We start from the raw sequence: 26662 nt of genomic DNA, 5'->3' as shown, positions 1-26662 counted from the left end.
TACCCTGGTTCCAACAGCTACTCCAACAATGGATTCAGCTAGCTTCCTTTCTATCTTGAGTAGCCAAAGCACAGAACTTTGCAGAAAGACAATGCCTAATGCCTCACCTTAGGCCTTAAATGAGGAGTTACTAATTTTCTATTTTCCCCAAGTTAAGGGAATGGTGGAAAAAAATAGAGTCCTTCATGCCTTCACCCAAATAAAAGTCTCCTTAACTTTTTTTGAGAAGAATAGACCCATTCCTCCTGACTTCCTAAGCTTCACTTTTCTAGCTGACTCCTAGCCAAATGGAAATGTAGACAATATAAGACCCTCTTCAGACAACTCTCTTGGCCATAATCATAATTCTCAAATGTTTGAACAGTCCCAGTGTTTTCACTACAAACACTAACTTAGGTCAGAATTTTAAAAAAGACTTTTGTATAGGAATTGAATCAGGCTTCACAATTAAGGTGTCACCAGGTACCTATTAAAATGCATTACAGTGTCCCCTCTAGAACTCTACAGAACCCTACAAGGCTTAGCCAGGCAATGAGGATGGGGTATGGCTAAGTTTATCTATCATGTCCGGTTTTACACATTCCATTCTGTGGGTCAAAATACCTTCCCAAACCAGTCAAACTAATTTGTTCCCTCAAATGAACAAATCCATCTTTAGAGGTCAAATAAAGGATAATAAATTTTGTTGTTGTTGTTGTTGAGACGGAGTCTCGCTCTGTCACCCAGGCTGGAGTGCAGTGGCCGGATCTCAGCTCACTGCAAGCTCCGCCTCCCGGGTTTACGCCATTCTCCTGCCTCAGCCTCCCGAGTAGCTGGGACTACAGGCGCCCGCCACCTCGCCCGGCTAGTTTTTTGTATTTTTAGTACGGGGTTTCACCGTGTTAGCCAGCATGGTCTCGATCACCTGACCTCGTGATCCGCCCGTCTGGGCCTCCCAAAGTGCTGGGATTACAGGCTTGAGCCACCACGCCCGGCCGATAAGAAATATTTTTAAAAAGAAGAGTGAGAATCAGAAAAGCCACTATAAAATGCCATACAAGTGGCCGGGCGCGGTGGCTCAAGCCTGTAATCCCAGCACTTTGGGAGGCCGAGACGGGCGGATCACGAGGTCAGGAGATTGAGACCATCCTGGCTAACACCGTGAAACCCCGTCTCTACTAAAAAATACAAAAAACTAGCCGGGCGAGGTGGCGGGCGCCTGTAGTCCCAGCTACTCGGGAGGCTGAGGCAGCAGAATGGCGTAAACCCGGGAGGCGGAGCTTGCAGTGAGCTGAGATCAGGCCACTGCACTCCAGCCTGGGCGACAGAGCGAGACTCCGCCTCAAAAAAAATAAATAAATAAAATAAAATGCCATACAAGTAACGTCAGGAGTTCATAGTTTCATTGTTTTTATCCATTAAAAGATGACTAGATAAGCACAATGTGGTATATACATACAATAGAATTTTATCCAGCCTTAAAAAGGAAGGAAATTCTCACAGATGCTACAGTATGGATGAAGCTTGAAAATATTTGCTAAATGAAATAAGTCAGATCCAAAAGGGTAAATATTACATGAGGGGAATGGAGAATTCTTATTTAATGGATTTAATGAGTTGCTCCTTGGAATGACAAAAAATTTCTGGAAATGGACAGTAGTGATGGTTGCACAACACTGTAAATGCACTTGATGCCACTGAATTCTACACTTAAAAATGGCTAAGAGGGTAAATTTTGTTATGTTAGTGCAAAACCTAGGAAGCTAGAAATTGATGACATTTTCCTTCAGCTGACTAATTACTACATCAACACACAAAAATTCTGTTTCCTCTTTTCCTGGCCATCTAATTTCTACCAGTCAAATCAGGTATTAAAAACAGTCTTAGGAAATCTCCTCTTTTCTTCACTTCGCTTTCTCTCTTTTTGGGGATAAAGCCCAAACAATCTACCACTGACTTTCTTTGAAATGTCAAAGCCTGAAGGGAACATCATAGGTTCACAATAGAGATTAAGAAAACTCAGGAATCACTTTCACACAACTCAACAATGGGATACTCAGATGAGTAGCATGAATGCCTTTGTACTAGAGGCCTGAAGATATACCAGCCCTTCTCTCACGGAAATCATATGAGTCAGCAAGGCATATACTGATCTGTGATCTAAATAAAGTTAGGAAGTAGTGTATGATCATGTTTGAGCAGAACAGATCAGTGCTATGGAAAGTCTGGGGAGAAAGAAAGAAAGATGGAACAGCTAACTTAGATGAGGAATTGAGGATTGAGAGCAAGGAGGGTATTTGGAGAACACTTAGAGGGACAGAACCCAAAAAAAATGATCACGTTTGGGGCAGGGAAGGGACATAAAGGCGAGCCACCAAGCTAGAGTAGGGGATTTATTCTAGGAAGTAGGAAGTAACATGAAAAAGGGAGGGTGACTCACTAATCTATGTGGTGAAGAGGAAGTGGTTTCAGTGATTGAAAAAGGGTCTACTCATATGTGGTAAAAGTCCCATAGGCTGGAAAGCACCTATTAGTTACTGAATTTTGCTGGAAAATTTACAACAAAAAAATTAATACTTGGCCGGGCACGGTGGCTCAAGCCTGTAATCCCAGCACTTTGGGAGGCCGAGACAGGCGAATCACGAGGTCAGGAGATCAAGACCATCCTGGCTAACATGGTGAAACCCCGTCTCTACTAAAAAATACAAAAAACTAGCCGGGCAAGGTGGCGGGAGCCTGTAGTCCCAGCTACTAGGGAGGCTGAGGCAGGAGAATGGAGTAAACCCGGGAGGCGGAGCTTGCAGTGAGCTGAGATCCAGCCACTGCACTCCAGCCTGGGTGATAGAGTGAGACTCTGTCTTCAAAAAAAAAAAAAAAAAAATTAACACTTGTTTCATACTTAGATTTAGCCTATATTTTCAACCTTCTTGATATTATAAGCTAAAAGTTTGAACATGTAAGTTCAAATAACTTTATGTTTAGAATTTTATTTTTCAAAATGAAATTCCCATTAAGTCATCCTCTACCCTAATCCCTAGTATTTACTATGAAATGCTGGGTCCCATTCTAAGCCAACTCACTGTAAGTGGCCTTTTCCCTGAATAGATCATCTTCAGATCATGGGGCCTCCTATAGGTCTTCATTAGTTTATTCCAGCCCCAGCCAGCATTAAATCCCAATACCAGATTTATCAATTTGTGGGAGCAAACACAGGTACCTGTTATTAAATTTCCAGCAACTTTAGAGTCTGTATGAAACCAATCTGGCATTTGTATTGTTCACACAAATGCAGTAATTCAGTGGCAGGGGATTAAAGGCTCAAAACCCCTCAGCATGCACTGCTGCACAGCAAATGTAAACCCAGGACCTAAAACCAAATGAGAAAGAGATTCATCGAGCCAGGGAACACCATAGGCTCAACAATGAAGCCTAAGGCAGATCCATTTTTCTCTTCAGAGCTCATGCTGTATATTATCATTAGGAGGGAGGTACTGAATCTTTTGCCTTAGGATCTGAATCTGTTTCCATGGTGACAAGAGAGTGGGTCTTTAAACTCCAGGACAAATGAATGAAGCATTCACAGAATCAGGCAATTTCTGGTTATTTTCAAAGCTTAGGAAAAGACAGATAATGGCTGTAAGTCTTGCCAAACACTGATTTGTTTCACCTTTAAGTACAGAGGTCAATGATGGAGAAATGTAAGAGAACTGCATTCCGAACCAATATTGACCTTAGAACAAGTATAAAACAGTCCTGATTCTTCATGGGGCTTATCGTGTAAAATAAAATTACGCTGGCTTCACCTCATGGCACTAACACTGTAATTGCCATGAATTCAAGCAGAACATAGCAATAGGAGAAACTGGGCTTTTCTCTTTTTTTAAACAAGATTTTTTTTTTCCTTTCAGTTCAATTGAAGTGTTGCTTTCTAAATACCAAGGACAGTTAATCTCATGCTTTCAAATGGTAACAATGATCCCAACAATCTAAGTGAATAACTTTTTAAGTCTAGAATCCTTTCGTGGACTCCCTATTAGACAAGTTTCTATGGAGTGCAATTTGGGGTCTTGAGGCATTACCTGTTTGTTAGAGTTTATCCAGAAGACCAGCACTACTTTTACAGCTCTCTTGACTAAACTTGTTATAAAGTTGGATGGCGATGGATTAGGAAGTCTTGTATGGTACCACCATTTTTGCAAAAAGATGTCAACTCCATCCCTCAGCTCATTTCATCTATTATAACTTTAATATATGGATCTTCCCTTAGTCAACAACAGAAAACTCTCACCAGACAAAATGCCTCAAAGGACCTTCCATCGGATCTTTATCAAATTCTCTGTGTAAGTCCACTGGTAATTGTTTGAAGGACACAGTCTATTCCTTTCTCCACGTGTAGTTCTCAATCCTGGCCACACTTTTGAATCGTCTGAAGAGCTTAAGACGGAAGTCTCCAGAGATTTTGATTCAACTGGTCTGGAGAAAAGTCCAGGCAGCACAATTTTTTTAAAGAAAAAAAAAAAATTTAAGAGACAGGGGATCTCTCTGTCGCCTGGGCTGGAGTGTAGTGTCAGGCTGCATACTTTAAAAAAGCTTCCCTGGTGGTTCTGAGGCACTGCCCAGGATGAGAATCATTGACACCCAGAGACTACCAGGATGGTTAGGTCTAATGAGCTCACTCTTTTAAAGCATTTATTATACAAGTTATATATGAATACATTCCTTCTTATTTAAAAAGTTAAAATATGGCTGGGCATGGTGGCTCATGCCTGGAGTCCCAGTCCTCGCTTTGGGAGGTGGAGGAGGGCAGATCACTTGAGGTCAGGAGTTGAAGACCAGCCTGGCCAACATGACAAAACCCTGTCTCTACTAAAAATACAAATATTAGCTGGGCATGGTGGTATGTGCCTGTAATCCCAGCTACTTGGGAGGCTGAGGCACGAGAATCACTTGAACCTAAGAGGCAGAGATCGCAGTGAGCCAAGATTGTGCCACTGCACTCCAGCCTGGATGACGAAGCAAGAATCTGTCTTAAAAAAAAATAAGTTAAGACATTACAATTAAATCCTTCTCTGGCCACCTGCCCTGCTTCCAATCCAGGGACATTCTTCCAGGACTCATTCTGTTCATTTACATACATACATACTCACAGATATACTGGTGAATATACACATATATGAAAATACAAATACATTCCATTTTTCAAAATACTTTTAGCATGTTTCCTACTATGCATATTGTTCTGCTGCTGTTTTCACCTAACAGTATGCCTTTGAGTGCTTTCCATGTCATAGTTCTCTGTTTTATTACTTTCAACTACTATATGGCATTTGCATACCACGTAGTACTTGAAAGTATTTCTTCTAAATGAAAGTATTTCTTTTAAAATGCCATTCCTGTAAATCTTTGCTGTCCAGTATACTAGCCACCAGCTAAACGTGGTTATTGAGTATTTGAATGAGACTGGTATGAATTGAGATGAGCTAGAGTGCAAAATACAGACCAGATTTTGAAAACTTAATAGTAGGAGGAAAAGAATGTAAAATGCCTCATTAATAATGTTTTATATTGATTACATGTTGAAGCAATAATATGTTTCATATATTGGATCAAATAAAACATAATATTTAAATCAATTTCACCTGTTTCTTTTTATCTTTTTTTAAATTTTATTTTTGAGACAGAGTCTCACTCTGCTGCCCAGGCTACAGTGTAGTGGCACAATCTCGGCTCACTACAACCACTGCCTCCTGGGTTCGAGTGATTCTTGTGCCACAGTCTCCCAAGTAGCTGGGATTACAGGCATCCGCCACCATGCCTGGCTAATTTTTGCATTTTTATAAGAGACGGGATTTCACCATGTTGGCCAGGCTGGTCTCAAACTCCCTGCCTGGAGTAATCCTCCTGCTTTGGCCTCTCCAAGTGCTGGGACTAGAGGCATGAGCCACCACACCCAGCACTTTTTACTTTTTAAATGCAACGATTTGAAAATATGCAATTACTGATGTGGCTAACACTGTATTTCTATTGAATGAGTCTGCACCAAATAGTGAGCATTTAGGCTTCTTACAGTTCATCTGAAATCACAAGAAAATAAGTGCCACAGTGGACATTACGATACATCAGTTGTTCTCAATGGGATGCTATCGGGCAAAGAAACACTCTGGCCACAACTTAGAGGGGTAACTGGCACTTACTGAGTAGAGGCCAGGGTTGCTGCTAAACATCTGGCAACGCACAGGACAGTCTCCCAAAGCAAGGAACTGGCTGGCCCCAAATATCACCAGTGCTGAGGCTGAGGTTGAGAAATCCAGTTAAGTATAAATCCTTGTCCATGTGTGAGAGTGTTTCTTTTTTTTTTTTTGGACAGCGTCTCTCTGTCGCCCAGGCTGGAGTGTGGTGGTGCAATCTCGGCTCACTGCAACCTCTGCCTCCCAGGTTCAAGCGATTCTTAAGCCTCAGCCTCCTGAGTAGCTGGGATTACAAGCGTGTGCCAATGCCTGGCTAATTTTTGTATTTTTAGTAGAGACAGGGTCTCGCCATGTTGGTCAAGCTGGTGTCGAACTCCTGGCCTCAAGTGATCCGCCTGCCTCAGCCTCCCAAAGTGCTGGGATTATAGGCGTGAGCCACTGTGCCCAGCCAGGAGTGCTTCTTAAAGGTAGATCTTAAGTCATGGAATTGTCTGTGCTTTTGAAATGTTCATACGCCGGGCGCGGTGGCTCAAGCCTGTAATCCCAGCACTTTGGGAGGCCGAGACGGGCGGATCACGAGGTCAGGAGATCGAGACCATCCTGGCTAACACAGTGAAACCCCGTCTCTACTAAAAATACAAAAACTAGCTGGGCGAGGTGGCGGACGCCTGTAGTCCCAGCTACTCGGGAGGCTGAGGCAGGAGAATGGCGTAAACCCGGGAGGCGGAGCTTGCAGTGAGCTGAGATCTGGCCACTGCACTCCAGTCCGGGCGACAGAGCGAGACTCCACCTCAAAAAAAAAAAAAAAAAGAAATGTTCATACACAACACCAAACTGCCCTTCAGAGTGGATATGCCAGTGTCACCTCCCATCAGGACAAGAGAATATTCAAATTAATCTTTAAAGAAAAAGAAAATAAATCCAGCTGGAAAAGTTTGAAAGGTTTCAAAATGTCCACTAAATATTATAAGTTCCTACAACCACCAGCAGGAATGACAATACAACTCTAAGTCCTAGAGTTTTAAGTAACATTTGGAAGTTTTAATCTACTCTCACCCTTTCATGAAATGTCTTTCATGATCCCAAAACACAACTCACTTTGGGTCCTGGCATTGTTCGTTTATAACTAACTGACTAGTTTATCTCTCTGCTTTTCAACTGTGGCCAAAATTTGAATCTTGGGAGAGTGAACTTCAACAATCTCAAATGCTATGCTAATTAAAAATAAGAATTATTATTTGTATTTGCCATATACCCAGGGCCCTAAAGCTCTATTTTCCCAAAAATATTGCCCTTGGAATAACCTTCATGTGTAGTAACTGATAACACAAGTCATGTGCCTGGGCCCAGTGTCTGTTCTCAAACATACTACATATTTATTATTTAGAGATGATCCTGCCAAACAAATCAGCAAGTACAAATACATTATAAATCTAAGTCTGTTATGCAAATCTGGAGGTACACTTTATGTAAAATGTATTGCTCCCATATGTTTACATTTTACCTAGTCTTTAGGAAGCAAGATTATCGACTTCTCCGATTTTCAATTTCCATGTTTACAAAAATGCAAATTTTTGCTAACATGATTCATGTTGCAGGGTTGTTTTGTTTTTTTTTTTTAGGCTGGAGTAGAGTGGCACGATCTCGGCTCACTGCAAGCTCTGCTTCCTGGGTTCACGCCATTCTCCTGCCTCAGCCTCCCAAATAGCTGGGACTACAGGCGCCCACAACCATGCCCGGCTAATTTTTTTGTATTTTTTAGTAGAGACGGGGTTTCACTGTGTTAGCCAGGATAGTCTCGATCTCCTGACCTCGTGATCCGCCCATCTCGGCCTCCCAGAGTGCTGGGATTACAGGCATGAGCCACCGCACCCGGCAGTTCCAGGGTTTTTTAATGACATATCAATGTAAGATACTCTACAGCCATAAGCTCTTTAGGTAAATTCCAACCCTTATCAGCCTCCTCTGCTGTGAACTTCCAATAAAGAACTAACTTTAACAATCATCCTGGAGTGAATCTGAATCCTGAATTCATTCTTAGTATGCATTATAGCAGGCAAAATGAGATGAGAGCTACAAATAATTACAGTTAATTCTAACTAGTCACCATTTTCTCCCACGAGTTTCAAAAAAAACATGTTGGGGGGGCAGTTTTCCAGAGTAAAGTTATTCCGGCCGGGCGTGGTTGGTTCACACCTGTAATCCCAGCACTTTGGGAGGCCAAGGCGGGTGGATCACCTGAGGTCAGGAGTTCGAGACCAGCCTGGCCAACATGGCGAAACCCTGTCTCTACTAAAAATTCAAAAATTAGCCGGCCATGGTGGTGAGCGCCTATAGTACCAACTACTTGGGAGGCTAAGGCAGGAGAATCGCTTGAACCCGGGAGGCAGAGGTTTCAGTGAGCCAAGATTGTATCACTGTACTCCAGCCTGGGTGACAGAGTGAGACTCCATCTCAAAAACAAAGAAACAAGTATTCCATTATGGCCAGCAAAAGTTTGTGATAATGTTCTTGCTCTAAATGATATTTATTGCTCTAAAATGGTATTTATTGCTCTCAAAATATCTTGCTCTAAAATGATATTTATTGACTTGCCTATTTTTAGCCTAAAAGATTCTAAATAATTTGTTCTATGGAGGTAGGGAGGACGAGGAGGAAGGAAGATTAGAAAGAAGGAGGTGGGCTGGGAGGTAAGCTCCCTGAGACAGAGTGGTCTTTCTTGTTTATCACCCTACCTGCAGCTCCCAGAGCAGGTCCTGGCTCACCTAGCATAGCTCAAATACTGCTTAAAGAATGTTAACTGGCCAGGCGCAGTGGCTCATACCTGTAATCCCAGCACTTTGGCAGGCCGAGGTGGGTGGATCACTTGAGGTCAGGAATTCAAAGACCAGCCTGGCCAACATGGTGAAACTAAAAATGTGGGGGCTCAGATATTTCCAGTGGGAATGTAGAATCTCACTCTACTAAAAATACAAAATTAGCCAGGGGTGGTGGCACACGCCTGTAATCCCAGCTACTCGGGAGGCTGAGGCACGAGAATCACTTGAACCCAGGAGGCAGAGGTTGCAGTGAGCAGGGATCATGCCACTGCACTCCAGCCTGGGTGACAGAGTGAGACCCCATAGAAAGAAAGAGAAAGAGAAGAGAGAGAGAGAGAGAGAGAGAGAGAGAGAGAGAGAAAGAGAGAAAGAGAGAAAGAGAGAGAGAAAGAAAGAGGGAGGAAGGAAGGAAGGAAGGAAGGGAGGGAGGGAAAGGAAGGAAAGGAAGGAAGGAAGGAAGTTAAGTTGTTAACTATTAAAAAAGTTACCCAGGTAAAAATATATACAAGTTAAATCCAAATTTTGATTCAGAAATGCAAATTCGGACCTGGCAAATCTGTGGCATGGAATCTGCTGGTGGGGAGGGCAGAGCCCTTCACAACAGTTAACCTGAGGAGGAAAGGCTGACTGGGCTTTCCTAGGTGCAAGAGGTGGGGCAGGGATGGCGAAGTCGCTCAGCATTTACAGGCAGGGAGCTCCCTGGGTTTGTCCTGCTCATGGGCCACAGAGCTGAGGAGCAGGCTGCAGAGGAGATGGGGCTGCCTTCAGCAAATCCCCTTTAGCTGGTCTTGTGGAGGGAGCAAAGATATAATTGAAACAGCAAAGGTGCACTTCAGAAACCCCTAGGGGGATTGCAATTTGGAAAGAGACTGTGATGCCACTTCTGAGATCAGCAGGAGTCTCTGCTACTCAATACTTTCAGGTGGATCTCCAAATAAGACACGTTTTTCAATGCCCAGGCAGAAAGAGCCTTCTATTTATCCCAGCTTTGACGAGAATCCCAAGTCCCATATGTGCCTTCTCTTACTCTGTTAAAAGGCTCCACCACCCCAGATGCATTTTAAACTGAATCTCCAGCCCCATGAATCTCTTTTGCCTTTTTTTTTTTCATGGGGTTGGGGAAAAAAAGGTTCCCTCCCCACAGAAGGTGGGTTGAACTTACTATTGCTATTAATATATGTTTCAAGCATGCTCTTCCCTTGATCCTGGTTGTGACGTGGTAACTAGCAAGTGGGCCAGGGGGATGCAGTCCCATTAGCACAGCAGCATAGGCAGAGATCATTGACATTTGGCCAAACTTGGGCACTCAAGAAGGAAAATACCTACTGCTAGATGTGCTGCAGCTACTCCTCTCCAGTGCTGGAGGGACCAGAACTGTCCTGCCCAACAAGTTTCCTGAGCACCTACTATGTGTTGGGAACTGTGAAATGGCTGTGAACAACAAGGACACAGCTCCTGCTTCCCAGGAGCTTACAGAATGGTCAGCAGGAGACAACTGCACAGGAGACCACTCGGTATAGTGAGTTCTGCCGACAGGGGCTGCTCCAGGGAGGAATTAAGGTGGAAGGAATGAAGGACCCAGGCTATCTGGGGGCTTTGGTTTCTCCCCTGGGTTCAGTACTTCAAGGGCTGTGTCTGGCCCCCTAAAGCGAAAAAGAGTGCCATCTCCTCTTGGAGGAAGGTAGGGGGGGATACATGTTTTTCTTTTTTCTTTTCTTTTTTTAAGACGGAGTTTCTCTCTTTCACCCAGGCAGGAATGCCGTGGCGTGTTCTCGGCTCACTGCAACGTCTGCCTTCCAGTTTCAAGCAATTCTCCTGCCTCAGCCTCCCAAGTAGCGGGGATTACAGGCGCGTGCCACCACGCCCGGCCAATTTTTGTATTTTTAGTAGAGATGGGGTTTCACCATATTGGTCAGGCTGGTCTCGAACTCCTGACCTCGTGATCTGCTTGCCTTGGCCTCCCAAAGTGCTGGGAGTACAGGCATGAGCCACCACGCAAAAATCACAGAGAGGAAAATGTCCATACATTTTAGGACCAAGAATTGTATTTGGATTGATTTTGTCATTATTGTTTGCTTGGAGGAAGTTGCTTATCTTTAAAGTAAACAAATAAATATATATATTTACTTAATTCTAACAGCATTTCCCCCAATTTTAACAGCTTTATTGAAATACAATCAACATACTATAAATTTACCCATTTAATGTGTACAATTCAATGGTTTTTAGTATATTTACTGAGTTGTGCAATCATCACCATAATCTCATTTTAGAACATCTTACCATGTTTTAAAGAAAGAAACCCCAAAAGAAACTTTGAACCCATTAGCAGCGACTCCTTGCCCCCACCACTGCAGCCCAGGCAACACTAATTTACTTTGTCTCTTTAGATTTGCCTATTCTGGGCGTTTCATATGTGGAATCATGCAATATATGTGTTTTTGTGTGTGTGTGTATAATTGGCTTCCTTTATTCACATAATTTTTTAGGTTTATTTATCTGGTAGCATGCATCAGTACTTCATTTTTTTTTATTGCTAAATAATATTCTATTATGGCTATTCCACATTTTGTTTATTTTTTCATCAGATAATAGACATTTGGGTTGTTTCTACTCTTTGACTACTACGGATAATGATGCAGATAAGTTATCCAGACAAATCTTCCATTCTTCCTCTTTCTTGGGTCAGTCCTACCTTCAGACATTTCTTTTTCCTCCTTTCTTTCATAAGATGAAAGGAAATATCATATATCCACCATAGTTTTATAGAATACATAAAAAGACACAAATTCCAAATTGGTCCCAAAAGATATTTTAGAAGAGAAGCTTTGTTTCAATGTGTAATAAACTGATGTGTGACCTGTGATCCAGTTTTTAAAAATATTTATGTCAGAATCACAATCTGCAATTAGAAACTAAAATTAACTAGCAACAAATAAAATAAATTAGTTTGAATTAGCCAAAGTAATCAAGTCTATCAAAGCAATTAAATATATTAAGCAATAATTAGCCTAAACATCATCCCATGCCTTGAAAATCTTGCAAAAACTTGGTGTCTGCATGCCTCCTGGGGACTCTGCACATTTTTAAATGAGGTCAGGCCAGATCCAATTAGGATGCTCTGAATGCTTTGGGGTTATAGTTTAATGAGTTACAGCAATAATTTACTAAATGTTCCATTGTGGCTTCATGGAGATAATATTACAGGTAGATAGCATAGGTCTATAGAACTAGCTGATTAGGATTTGCAGAAATAAACTATGAATAATAAGCCAACAATACACTGTCAATGCTAAATAAATACTTAGTGATATTATCTCAGCTAAAATGAGATTATAGGTCACTTTAATACTCTGCTTGAAAGTTATTTTTATCAATCTTTGAATGCTTTCAGAGAATAATCTTTTAATTTTTCTGCATCATAGATGTTGGGTTGCAGGAGAGGGGAGCATTAAAAGTAAAGACCTAGGTTTCAGGCAGGGTGCGGTGGCTCATGCCTGTAATCCTAACACTTTGGGAGGCTGAGGCAGGCGGATCACCTGAGGTCAGGAGTTTGAGACCAGCCTGGACAACATAGTGAAACCCTGTCTCTACTAAAAATACAAAAATTAGCCAGACGCAGTGGCAGGCATCTGTAATCCCAGCTACTCAGGAAGCTGAGGCAGGATAATCACTTGAACCTGGGAGGCGGAGGTTGCAGTGAGCCGAGATTGCACCACCGCACTCCAGCCTGGGCAACAGAATGAGATTCCGTTTCAAAAAAAAAAAAAAATCATCTAGGTTTCAGCTTCCACTGGGATACAACTGATCTGTGCTCAAGGGATAAGCTGGCTCAATTTCTCCAGGGCATCTGCAGGCTCCATGACAGTGTGATAGTGGAAGGAGGGAAGGCAAGGGATGAGCAATACACTGAGGGGAAATCTTGCACCAAAATCTCTAATCATGGGCTAGGATGCTAGACATGGGTCAAGAATCATCACAAAGTTCAAAGACAGTGGCCAAATGCAATTAGACTTTTGTACCACTTAAGCACTACCCTTTGTTTTTATAACTTCTGTCTGCTTCTCTGTGGTTAATAGAGCAGAGGTTGGGGGAAACTTTGGTGTTGGCATGTGACTAACTCCACCTTAGAGAAGAAGAGGGTCAGGAGAGAAGGCAGCATATAAGGAGCTTAGAAAAAGAGTAACCACTGTACTATTCATATGTATCTACAAGTATCTATGTATCTCTATACATCCCATAACCTCACGTTATAAACCTCAAATATCCACAACAAAATTTATGTTTATAAAAAGATATCGGTATCATGCCATGTACCTGTAATTCCAGTACTTTGGGAGGTTGAGAAGAAAGGATCACTTGTGCCACGAGTTCAAGACCAGCCTGGGCAACATAGCAAAAGCCCGTCTCTAAAATTAAAATTAAGCAAAAAAGAGAGAGGACCGGCCGGGCGTGGTGGCTCATACCTGTAATCCCAGGACTTTGGGAGGCCGAGGCAGGTGGATCACAAGGTCAAGAGATTGAGACCATCCTGGTGAACACGGTGAAACTCCATCTCTACTAAAAATACAAAAAATTAGTTGAGTGTGGCGGTGTGTGCCTGTAGTCCCAGCTACTCGGGAGGGTAAGGCAGGAGGATGGCATGAACCTGGGAGGCAGAGCTTGCAGTGAGCTGAGATCGTGTCACTGCACTCCAGCCTGTATGACAGAGTGAGAATCTGTCTCAAAAAGAGAGAGAGAGAGAGGAGAGAGAGAGGAGAGAGGAGAGACGAGAGAGGAGAGAGAGAGAACGAACCTACAGGAAACACAGTCAGGCAAGCTGCCACTGAATATAAGCAAGAGCATGACACTGAAACCAGTCTCAGCAACAGGACAATCAAGTTGCACCTCGACGGTATTTAAAGTTTGAAGAAAAAGGCAAAGTAAAGTCTAGAGAGATCATTACTTTCAGTGGTTTACTTCCAAATTAGAAAGTTGTTTGACTGGTAATTTCAAATGCAATGAAGGTTTGTGTTTCCTGCCTTCCCAGACTGCCATGGGTCTGGAGAGGTGATGTGATTAAATACAGGCAGTAGTTTACAGCTAATGATGACCAATGGAAGAAAAAAACATTTCTACAACTGGAAATTCATATATTACATATACTACTTCTCCTTGCATTTTAAATGTGTAGGGATATGAGGATTAATGTAAATACATTTCTTTTTTTCTACTTAAAATGGGTAGAAACAAGGATTCTCATCAATTGACACTGCCAGGAATATTTGTTCATCTTTGAGAGTCTCATTAGGTATAATTAACAGTAGCCATCACATCAGGCAAGCTCTGGAATCTACATAAATATTTTTCTTGTTTATTTGCAGTCAGGCAACCTTCCTCCATGCTGCAGCTATGCTATCTGTGACATGTGGTCTCCAACATTGCTACAATAAAAGAAGAAAAACAGGGGAGTCTTATGTGCCTTGTCCCAGATAAGACTCTCTCCTCGGAATCACATGACTCTAAAATAAGTGCAAGGGAGGTGGGAAAACTTGGCAAGTACTAACTGTTAGCTGCTTCACACCCAACTTTCTATAGAAGAGTACATCAGCCAGATATCCACCCTATAGGAGGGAAGTAAATAAGGTTGCCAAGAAAACTTTTCTAGAGGAGGATAGTTTGAAATCACTAAGCATAGCTGGAGACACAAGATAATGGTCTCACGCTTCATACCCTTACTCAGTGTCCAGAGTTGGGGCTCTGGCCCAGACAAGGAGTGGCAGGTAGCTGGTATGGCCCCATTTGACTTCATATCTGGCTAGAATACAAGTTTCTCAACTTCAACTCCAATGTCATGAAAACTGGACATTAGCCAGGCATGGTGGTGCATACCTGTAATCCCAGCTACTTGGAGGCTGAGGCAGGAGAATAGCTTAAACCTGCAAGGCGGATGTTGCAGTGAGCTGAGATTGTGCCATAGCACTCCAGCCTGGGCAATAAGAGTGAAACTCCATCTCAAAAAAAAAAAAAAAAAAAGAAAGAAAAAGAAAACTAGACATTACACATTACTTCCTTCTAGAATGAAAGGCTCTTACTGAGAGATCAAATTTGCCTAAACTTTTCACATGAAAAAAATTTACTTTCAGGTCTTGCTTGACAGTAAATGTTTATTAACTCTTGTAAATTAAAAATTGCTTGAAGATTTTTTTTTAAACTATTGATATCGGTCTCCTATTTCAGGCCAATTGAGTTATAATGCCTAAAGACAAGCCCAAACAATTATTATTATTATTTTTTAATCTGGGTAATTCTTAAAAGCAGTTAAGGTTGAGAGGTTCTATTTCAGATGTAAATCTATCTCACCTCCTAGAAATTACCACTTTCTATTGGTTTTAAGTCTAAAAACTTTAAAAAGTATGAGTGCCAAAAGAAGACATTCATACAGCCAACAGACACATGAAAAAATGCTCTTCATCACTCCCCATCAGAGAAATGCAAATCAAAACCACAATGAGATACCATCTCACACCAGTTAGAATGGCAATCATTAAAAAGTCAGGAAACTACAGGTGTTGGAGAGGATGTGGAGAAATAGGAACACTTTTACACTGTTGGTGGGATTGTAAACTAGTTCAACCATTATGGAAAACAGTATGGCGATTCCTCAAGGATCTAGAACTAGATGTACCATATGACCCAGCCATCCCACTACTGGGTATATACCCAAAGGATTATAAATCATGCTGCTATAAAGACACATGCACACGTATGTTTATTGCGGCACTATTCACAATAGCAAAGACTTGGAATCAACCCAAATGTCCATCTGTGACAGACTGGATTAAGAAAATGTGGCACATATACACCATGGAATACTATGCAGCCATAAAAAAGGATAAGTTTGCGACCTTTGTAGGGACATGAATGCAGCTGGAAGCCATCATTCTTAGCAAACTATCACAAGAAGAGAAAACCAAACACCGCATGTTCTCACTCATAGGTGGGAACTGAACAATGAGATCACTTGGACTCGGGAAGGGGAACATCACACACCGGGGCCTATCATGGGGAGAGGGGAGGGGGGAGGGACTGCATTGGGAGTTATACCTGATATAAATGATGAATTGATGGGTGCTGACGAGTTGATGGGTGCAGCACACCAACATGGCACAAGTATACATATGTAACAAACCTGCACGTTATGCACATGTACCCTAGAACTTAAAGTATAATAAAAAAAAAATAAAGAAAAATTAGAAAAAAAAGGAAATAAAGCAAAGAAATACTTCAAAAAAAATAAAAAATAAAAAATAAAAAGTATGAGTGCTTAAGACCCACCTCAGATATTCTGATTTAATTGATTGAGTTGTGGGGGGCTGGACTTGGGGATATTTAAAGTTCTTCATGTGGTTTTAACAAGAAGCTAACTATAAGAACTGCCATTTTGTGTCAGCACAGCCATCCTTAAATACCCTCACCAGACCAGAGGTGGCATGACCAAAATGGGGTTTTGGGAGAAGAGGGTAGAATCTGCACCGTTGGTGCTATCCATGGTGCTGAAATGTTGTTGCAATGAATTTTGTTATTAGTAACGATGGTGAGCACTTATTGTTTAAAATATTAAAATATAAAATCTTCTACGGTTGCATTTTTTAAATTGACAGGCGTAAATCTACTGCTAATCACAGAATGACATTCCTATGGATTTTCAGTTCAATATCATGGCTTGTTAAGGGAGAGAGATTGAGGGATATGGTGAGGGAGGGGCAAGGAGAAGAGAAAGATGTTGAAAGAGAGGGTAATTTGCTGTTTGTCTAGTGATCAGATAGGGCAAAAATAAAGATAGTTATGGCTTGTGCTCTTGGCAAATCCACATATTTTTATTTTTAGCTGATGATAGTGTACTGAATACTGAATATTTTTAATTTTTAAAAATATCTAAATTTTTACATCCCATCTAAAACTCGAAAGCATAATGTTTATTGTTTTATTTTTCTAAGAATATAGAGTGGCTTTTTTGAGGAAAAGCCTATTTCAAGAGTAACATCTTCATTTTATGCTATGTAACAATACTCCACTGAAGCGTTTCAGTTGATGCATTTGTGTAGCTTCATAAAAAATGGGTTAACATAGTGTCAGGGAACTCTAATCATTAGATATGGCCAGGAGGTTAATGTTTCCCACCTTTCCCTCCATGTTCTTTACATCATTATCACAATTAAGTTGCTCAGTCAGTAATTTATTATTTTAGGTCTGAAAATCTATGCTCATTTCCTCAAATTTTACAGAGATGCTCTATGTTCCATGATTCACCCAGCAATACCTTGGTAACAAAGGGTTAAAAGGTTAAAAAAAAAAAAAAAAAGAATGCTATACACCTTTCCCAATTTATGACTGTTCTCAGAAACAGAGCAAATATTTTCCAGGGTAAATGACATAAGACATTATGAAAATATGAGCCTCATATGCTAACCTGAAAATGTCAAATATTTGAACCCCACCTTATCAGCAAATAGCTCAGAAATTTATGCCTCTTCCTTGCTAACCTCTAGCATTTTCCATGAGGTAGTAGTATCTGCATGCACGGAAATCTAGTAAAACACACGGAAACACCCTTTGAAACAGTTATACTCCTGTTTTCTGCAAGCAATTAAAAATTAAGAGCTTTAGGCTAGACACCAGAGGTGCTTGCTAATATGCAGATCCATAGGCTGTTTGAAGAGTTAGTGGGGAAAAAAGTCTCTCCTCTTAAATTAAAATTACTCAAGAACTCATTTTACTTATAACCAAGCTAAATGAGCTTGGACACCTGGATTTACTGCTTTGGGGGAAAGGAGAGTAAGTTACTGCCCTATATTTTCTTAAATAGTGTACATTCCAAAGAAAGAATTCCAGATAAATCCTATGTTCCCCTAAATGAAAGTTCAGAGTTTTACCAATTTGGTTAGTATAACAATAAAATAGAGTTCAGTTCTCAGACCTTGCTTTATCCTCCATCTATATCAATATTTAACAAGTGGGTCTCATAAACTCAAGTCTTAGTGGATTCAGGTCAAGATGCTTTCAAAAACAAACACATCTGATCATCCTACAAGGGTGGGGCAGCCCTCCCTCTAGGACTGTCATCAGTGAGACATGACTTCTATTCACCAAAGAGGCTTTCAAGAGCCAGTTTACCATCAACACATGGAGAATCTTTTAGCTTAGCCTCCTTAAACTTCTGATATTCCCCATCTGCAGATTAAACACTCTGAGAACCTTCCTGTTTACTGACCACTTTCAATGAGGGCTCTGTAGAATGGAGAAGCAGGATGACAGAAGGAGTCGCAGGAGGTACTTTGGAATTGCTCTTCCCATCAAATGACCTCAAAACTTGTTCTCACAGTAGTCATGCTTTTTTTTATGGAAGTGAACAAAGAAATCAAATACTCTTCTCTCACCATTTAAGAGTTAGTACTACTGCAGTATGAAGATACTCATCATCAGAAACCATAGACAATAGGTCAAGGGTTGTCGAGTGAAACCTTGAATGATCACGGCAACAAATCTTGGCCAGGAGCGGTGGCGCATGCCTGTAATCCTAGCACCTTGGGAGGCTGAGGTGGGCAGATCACGAGGTCAAGAGATCGAGACCATCCTAGCCAACATGGTGAAATCCCATCTCTACTAAAAAAAATACCAAAATTAGCTGGGTGTGGTGGCGCACGCCTGTAGTCCCAGCCACTCAGAAAGCAGTGGCAGTAGAATCGCTTGAACCGGGGAGGCGGAGGTTGCAGTGAGCTGAGATCATGCCACTGCACTCCAGCCTGGTGACAGAGTGAGACTCCATCTCAAACAAAACAAAAACAAACAAAAAGATTAAGTCTTGCTTGCCTTTTATCTGAGGATCATTGGGCCTACCCTGCATCAGTGGCCCTGTGATTTCAGTCTCTCACATAACTCTAGAAAACTCTTATTACATCTAGGGCCAATGACAGTTTTATATTGCTTGAAAAACATGTTTAGAACTTGCTTGATATTGTGCTTCCAATATGAGTCAACTATTGGAATAGATACAATAGTGAAAAATATCAATCTGGAACTAGAAAAGGACGTGTTTAGTCACAGGTTGCTACAACCTTGAGATATAGATGAGCACCAAGTCTTAAAACTCATAAAATTTAAAAAATTGAATGAAGATAAACAATATTTTCATGCAAATCTTTTCATAGCCTCAGTTTACAGACTGTCCTTGCAACATTTATCCAACTTAAAACCTTATCCTCATGTTTCCCATATTGTAGTTTGGTTGAAACCTCATTTCTGCACAAATTTTGTCCCTATGAAGAGGTAGGCTTCAAATACAAAGAGGATTCATTACCAGAAAAGGGAATGAACCAGCTGGGTAAGAAGGGCAGACACTGTAAGTGCACCTAGAATACTGAGATCCAGAGTCTTCATTAATAATAAGGCCTTCCACTTGATAGGCATCCAAAACACAGACATGTGGACCTAAACAATGCTGTGGCCCTTATCTAGGACTATAGGGTGACACTGGCTATGATGCCTAGGCAACTGCTGGGCCACTGCCTGTGCCCTATTCTCCAGGCCATTCAGCCCTGGGAGGCTGACAGTGAGCTTCCCGATATGGGATGAGGATGTCTCTACCCAGGATCTCTGAGATCTAGGGCATCAGTCCCACCCTATGTCACGCCTATAAAGTTGGAATACTGGAGTATGTGACTGGCCCTCAGGCACTGAGAACAAATAAGAGGTCTTCACACTAAGGCCGGGCACAACTGAATGCGAAGGAGCAGAGCAGGTGGAGTTGACAACTGTCTTCAGATGAGAAGACATTGCCAACAAACACCTCAACTATTCTCCCATACCCACAGGCTACTGGGAATAGACCTCTCTGCAGGGCGGGTGTGTATAGGGAAGGGGTTGCCTCCAGTCCTGCCCTTCCCCAACAGTAGACAAAGATTTGGAACCAAAGACCAGCTGCTTGTCCGAACTGATATTGGTTCTGGTTTCATGATCAATGACCTTGAGGCACATTCTTTTAATTTCCCCAAAATCTAGTTTCTCCAGTTTTATGAAGTGATGTTAACTTTGCAAATTCAAAGGAAATCTTGATGTCTGCAAGTCCCTGGTCTTGGGCTTTTCAAAGACCCATTGTTCTTCCTTCAGCCATTTAAGGTTACTTTCTACAACTAGATGCTACATTTTCCCCCAGATAGACATTTCAATGACAGTCTCACCAAGATGCAAAAATAGGCTCAATTTTATGTTTCCTTTAGGTTTGCTGACTCATTTAAGTCAATGGCAAGTCCTAACTTGTTCCATTGTGAAGTGCTTGGACAGAAATTACTGCTATTGTAACAGTGATGTTCCTACACTTTCCAGTGACGCCCCTTCCTTGCCACCAAACCCCTTGCTAGGTGATTCATTTCTATTCTTCTCCACATTCCTCTTGGGGGCACATTTGAATCTAGTCATTTATTCATTCAAAATCTATCGAGAACCTATTACGAACCAGGGCTTTGGGAATTTTTGCCTTCTTCTGGCAATTTTTAGGTGGGCTGGAAATATTCCAGGCCCACTTGTAGCTTTCTTCCATTCTCATTTAATATATAGCACATAACTAGGGTGACCATATGTCCTAGTTTGCCTGGAACAGTCCTAGTTTGTGCCTGTTATGCAAGCATAGATCTCAATAGTGCCCACTTGGGTCATAGACCACACTGGGTTGCCGCTGTCACTGCCGCCATAGTGCCAGCCCCCTGGGTCTCTGCAAGGCCAGGTGATGCTCCAGAATGGGAGATAAGCTGATATGGGAGCAGACTGAATCCAGCTTCATTCAACATCACTACCAGTTATTTGATCAAGATAGAACCCAAGTAGGTACAATTTACATTGATGCATCATGCCTTATGTGGGAAGGACAGCAATTCCAGGGGAAAACTGCCATTGTGGAGAAGTTGTCTAGCCTTCTGTTCCAGAAAGTCCAGTACAGCATCACAGGAACAGGACCATTAGCCCACATCAGATAGCTGCATCAGCAGCATGGTTGTGGGTGAGCTTAAGGTAGATGAAGACCCCATCACCAGGTTCCACCAGATGTCACTCATGTTCCTATTAAAGAGTATCAGTGAAGCTTGGGTTTGCACCAATGACATGTTCAGGCTTGCCCTGCTCAACTTTGGCTGACCTCCTGTCACCCAGGCACTCACACTGTTTCCTCCTCACTCCTCTTCCCAATACTGTTCTCACTCCTCCACATGCTCCAAATATCATACACAAATGAGCAGGGCCACAATGGGAGTGCGCACAGTGTGCTGCTGCCACCAAGGCATTGTGCATGATGTTTGGACGCTAGATTAGTTGTACCTGATGAGAGAAATTTGTATTGTACCAGTGCATTCCTCAGTAATACACATGCATGCAAGTAATACCAAAGGTTGTCTTTTAAAAGAATCTACCGACGAGTTGCTCTAGTAACCCAAAGAAGTGAAGGAGAAAGTAGCTGCCTCACTGCCCAGACATTGATTTCTTCAGAAGTTTCAATGCTTAAAGATACAGTAAAGCCACACACACACACACACACACACACACACACACACACAGTGCCCACTTTTACTCAGACTATCTCAGTTTGAAATATAAATGACTTGGTCACCCTAAAGATAACTAGATCTATCTGCAGTTCTCCTAGACTTTATGCAGGGTGTGTTTATGGGCAGGGCGGGGGAGATGTGGGAGTGGAAGGAGTCCCATTTATAGAGACCACATGAAACCTTAGTTATGTGCTAGGCTGAGACAGGCTGCAAGAGGAAACCATGAAGCTTGCTGCCATCTTTTAAGAATCATGTTTGGGGCCGGGCGCGGTGGCTCAAGCCTGTAATCCCAGCACTTTGGGAGGCCGAGACGGGCGGATCACGAGGTCAGGAGTTCGAGACCATCCTGGCTAACACGATGAAACCCCGTTTCTACTAAAAAACTACAAAAAACTAGCCGGGCGAGGTGGTGGGCGCCTGTAGTCCCAGCTACTCGGGAGGCTGAGGCAGGAGAATGGCGTAAACCCGGATGGCAGAGCTTGCAGTGAGCTGAGATCCGGCCACTGCACTCCAGCCTGGGCGACAGAGCGAGACTCCGTCTCAAAAAAAAAAAAAAAAGAATCATGTTTGGAATCAGTTCTTTTCAGAAGGAGCTAACAGAGAGGTTGACAGCATAGACTCCATAGCCAGACCTCTTGGCTCTACCATTTCCTAGCTGTGGGCAAGTCATCTAACTTCTCTGTGCCTTGGTTTCCTCATATGTAAAATGAAGATAATCATAGTACCTGCTTCATGTGGTTGTTGTAAAGATAACATGAGTCAATGTATCTGGCACATCAAAACTGCTATGACATGTTTTCTGCCACAAATGATTGCCCTGAATTCAGATCCAAGTCCAAGACAACTACACAGTGGCTGGACACAAGGGAGGTCAACTTTCAAGGGAATTTTGGTGCAAAAGACTCTGGTTCAGACATTGGCAAAATTACCCCAACTGGATCCTTTTAGGAAGTAAATGCTTGACAAACAAGGCAGGTCACTGAAGTTGTATCTCAAGTTTAACCAAGTCACAGAATCCTTAGGACCCAGGGTAGCTGAATGCACAGAAGAAACAATCATCCACTCCACATTCCTGTGGATGCTTCTTATCATCTCTCATCATCCAACTTCATCTGTTGGTGGCTCTCCTCTGCCACCTTAAATAAACACAGGGAGGACGGGCCAAGCTTGATTCATAGAGGAAGAGGTGCATGAAAAATCTGGAACCTCAGAACCTTGACATCAACAGGAACCTTCCTCTTCTGAACTCTTAAATTGTAACATCCTTCTCTTCAATCACAGCGTCAGATCAATCCAGCTCCCTGAAGCTCGTAAATACCTTGGGCTCTTTGAAACCTCCGTTGTTTCACAAATTATTTTTTCTCCATCTTCATTTTCTGTCCTCCACAGCCTGGATCATGTGCCCTATCATGGTAATGCCCTTTCAGCAACACTTTACTTTCACCTCCCAGTGTTTGTCCACCCAAGGCATGAAAGCTTCCAATCCTGGATTGATCCCACTTGGCACAAGAAAACCCCAAAGAAACTGCAGAATATTTTAGGTTTATGCTGCTACTCAGTTACAGTTTACAACTTCAGTGGTGTGCTTTCCTTTCTGTGGTCTAACTCACTAGCCTTCCACCTTCATTCCTGTCCTCCACAACTTTACCAACCTCTCCCCATCCCCTACTGCTTTCCACCAGGCATGTAAACACTGTTTGAGAGACACTGACCACCAGGATAGAGTCCAATCTCCTTAACTGCTGTCCATCTGCCTCCCCTGAGATCTTGTCCATTACCTTGAACTGATAGTTTGCCATCACTCAATGACAATCTGCATGCCCATTTTGCATAAGTGTTTTCACTTCTCTCCAGTCCACCAGATAAATATTTCTGAACTTTTCAAACACAACCCCCTTCACTCCCTCATCCCAGCTGCCACAATATTTAGTCATTTGTTATAGTCATATGACTTGACACCTCCTGTCATCGGTCTGATATACAGACTGATAGCAGGTAATCACAGATACACTGCGCAACACCTCCTGTTGTTACACATGTATCTGTGGTTGCCTAACATGGGTCTGTATATCTGTATTTGCCACAAGACATCGAGCTCCGTAGTCAAGGGCCTGGTCTTGCTCATCTTTCTCTGCTCAGGGAACCGGGAAGTCTCCAGAAGACACTCAAAAACCATTGACTGACTGATGGAAACCTCACTCTCTGACTGGCAAGGCTAGGTTTTCACATCTGTACCCAGCTATGTTAAATCAAGATCCCCACTGATGAATGCAGTGCTAGCATCTGAAATCGTTGGTCAAACTGCAAATATAACAGAAGGGAGTGCTCAGAGACTTCCCAGCAGCACTCACTGCTGTGAAGCTCAGAAGTCTTGGGATATGCACAAGAAATTCACCCTATCTCTAATTGGGCTAATTCTCCCAAACAAATGATGAGACAATGCAGTCTTTGTTTTGTGAATCTGATCAGGAAATGCAAGCCAGACATTAAAGACTGAGTTCGGGTTTAAGGGGCTGGGAGCAGAGAAGAAAACAATCAAGGAAGACAAGAAAGCATTAAATTTATACCCGAGGTCATCAGAGCTTCAGCTAAAAAGGCAGATAAATAGCAGGCAGCTGGGAAATGTGGAAAAGCTCTGGCAACAGAAAACCCCAATTCAAGGAATCTGGATTCCTCTAACTCCAGATTCCAAAACAAAGGACTTCTCTGCAAGTTCATGAAGTTCCAGTAAAACTTTGTTTAGAATTTTCCTTGTTTTGTTTTATGTTCTCCTTGATTAAGAGGTTAGGACTTTTTAAAACTCTTTTCAGATGATTTCTGTTTGACTCTTTACTAACCTACTTCAGAGTGTATGTGAGAGAGATGCTAAACAGCCTAACTCCTATGTCTACAAGCTTGAGATGAGATCCCCATCATCTCATCTCCAAGCTTTCAGTCCTCTAACAGACTCCCCCACTCCAAAAAATCCTTGATTAGCCCCTAAACTAATGTTTCTAAAACTTTTCTGTGCATACCACCTGGGGATCTTGTTAAAAACACAGAGTCTGACTCGGTACATCCGGGGTGTGGTCTGCAAGTCAGCATTTCTAACAGGCCCCCAGCCAAAGCCATTGCCTCAGGTCAGAGGACCACTCCTGGAGTAGCAAGGTTCTACCCCTCCACTGGTGGACCCAAAAGACATCACCCAAGGGACAAACACGGTGCTCCACTGATGTGCAGGAATACAGTATTTGAATTTCATGTTACATTTATCTAAAAACATAAAATCTCAACAAACACAGCTAACTAACCTCATTTGGTCTGTCAGATGACCTCCCAACAGAGATTGTGTGAAAAGGAATACTGAGACAAGAGCAAAAATAAACTTCTGCAACTCAGAGCAGTAGACAGCAGTGGACTCACTTGTTCACTCCCATTCAGCTTCCTGCTTAAACAGTGCCAAGAAACTGGAAAAGGTAATATTAAGAATCCACCTCCACCAATCAAAGGTGGTCTAGCAGTTCAAAATAATAAAGATTATTTGGAATGTGGGCTTATAGTCATCTTTAATGATGACCTTGGTAGTATATTGCATCTGAAAATAGTATACGCCTATGATTTTAAAGTAATAATCCCTAATTTGAAGAGTACATATGCAAACATTATTTTACTGATGGGGTGTACAATCCAAGTTTGGAGACCACTGTTCCATACTACCAGCTTGCCTTTCCTTGCACCGGAGGATAAAATCCCTAGCCTCCACTCTCCCAACCCACCCTGTCTCCAGTCCTGTGACCTACCCTGCCAACTCCCACGACCCCAACCAATATTTTTGCTGAAGCGGTAGCAGGAAGAGCCAGCAAGCCCAAACTCAGATGACGGCAAGGGGCAGGGAGGTGTTACAAGAAAGTGGTCCAGATCCAGACCCCAAGAAAGGGTTCTTAGATCTCATGCAAGAAAGAATTCAGGGTGAGTCCGTAGAGTAAAGCGAAAGCAAGTTTATTAAGAAAGTAAAGGGGCCGGGCGCGGTGGCTCAAGCCTGTAATCCCAGCACTTTGGGAAGCCAAGACAGGCGGATCACGCGGTCAGGAGATCGAGACCATCCTGGCTAACATGGTGAAACCCTGTCTCTACCAAAAAATACAAAAATCTAGCCGGGCGAGGTGGCGGGCGCCTGTAATCTCAGCTACTCCGGAGGCTGAGGCAGGAGAATGGCGGGAACCCGGGAGGCGGAGCTTGCAGTGAGCTGAGATCCGGCCACTGCACTCCAGCCTGGCCGACAGAGGGAGACTCCCTCTCAAAAAAAAAAGAAAAAAAAAAAAGTAAAGGAACGAAAGAATGGCTACTCCACAGAGCAGCCTCGAGGGCTGCTGGTTGCCCATTTTTATGGTTATTTCTTGATTATATACTAAATAAGGGGTGAATTATCCATGCCTCCCCTTTTCAGACCATACAGGGTAACTTCCTGATGTTGCCACGGCATTTGTAAACTGTCATGGAGCTGGTGGGAGTGTAGCCATGAGGAGGATCACAGGTCACTCATGGCTGTCTTGATTTTGGTGGGATTTAGCCGGCTTCTTTACTGCAACTTGTTTTATCAGCAACGTCTTTATGACCTGTATCTTGTGCCAACCTCCTATGTCATCCTGTGACTTAGAGTGCCAAACCATCTGGGAATGCAGCCCAGTAGGTTTCAGCCTCATTTCACCCAGCTCCTATTTAAGATGGAGTCGTTCTGGTTCACACATCTCTGACAGAGGGAGCACAGAATCTTAAAGAGGGAAGAGTGCGTATGAGACCAGAATATGCCACCCCAAAATATGACCGTAGGAGACCAGAATATTCCATCCCAAAATATGCCTTTTAGGCATAAGAATTATTTTAAGCTGATTATTTTGAGAAACTACAGACACAGAAGTTCCGAACAGAGTCGAAGTTTCCTTTTGTAAGGGAAATTTATATCTACAAAGAAAATATCCGTTCGTAAGGGTGTCTCCCTCTCTGTACCAGGAAGAGAAGGATGACTCACTATAGTCTCTTATCAATGAAGAAGGCACAACTTAAAGCTGCATAACAACCCTTACCCTTCTTTACCTTGCTTTTCCTGGGTAGCTCCCCATAA

At 42.4% G+C, this 26662-nt stretch overlaps 1 protein-coding gene and 1 pseudogene across 1 annotated transcript in view; one reads left to right on the top strand and one right to left on the bottom strand.

Annotated features, from left to right (window-relative positions):
* The window catches only part of GNA14 (G protein subunit alpha 14), a 217438-nt gene that overhangs the window by 127625 nt on the left and 63151 nt on the right, over positions 1-26662 (bottom strand). The window lies entirely within an intron of this gene.
* LOC117098438 lies at positions 20761-21197 on the top strand (annotated as a pseudogene).

Source organism: Trachypithecus francoisi, unplaced genomic scaffold (assembly GCF_009764315.1).
Source record: "Trachypithecus francoisi isolate TF-2019V2 unplaced genomic scaffold, Tfra_2.0 Lachesis_group16, whole genome shotgun sequence".
NCBI lineage: Eukaryota > Metazoa > Chordata > Mammalia > Primates > Cercopithecidae > Trachypithecus > Trachypithecus francoisi.
This window is presented reverse-complemented; position numbering and strand designations above follow the sequence as displayed.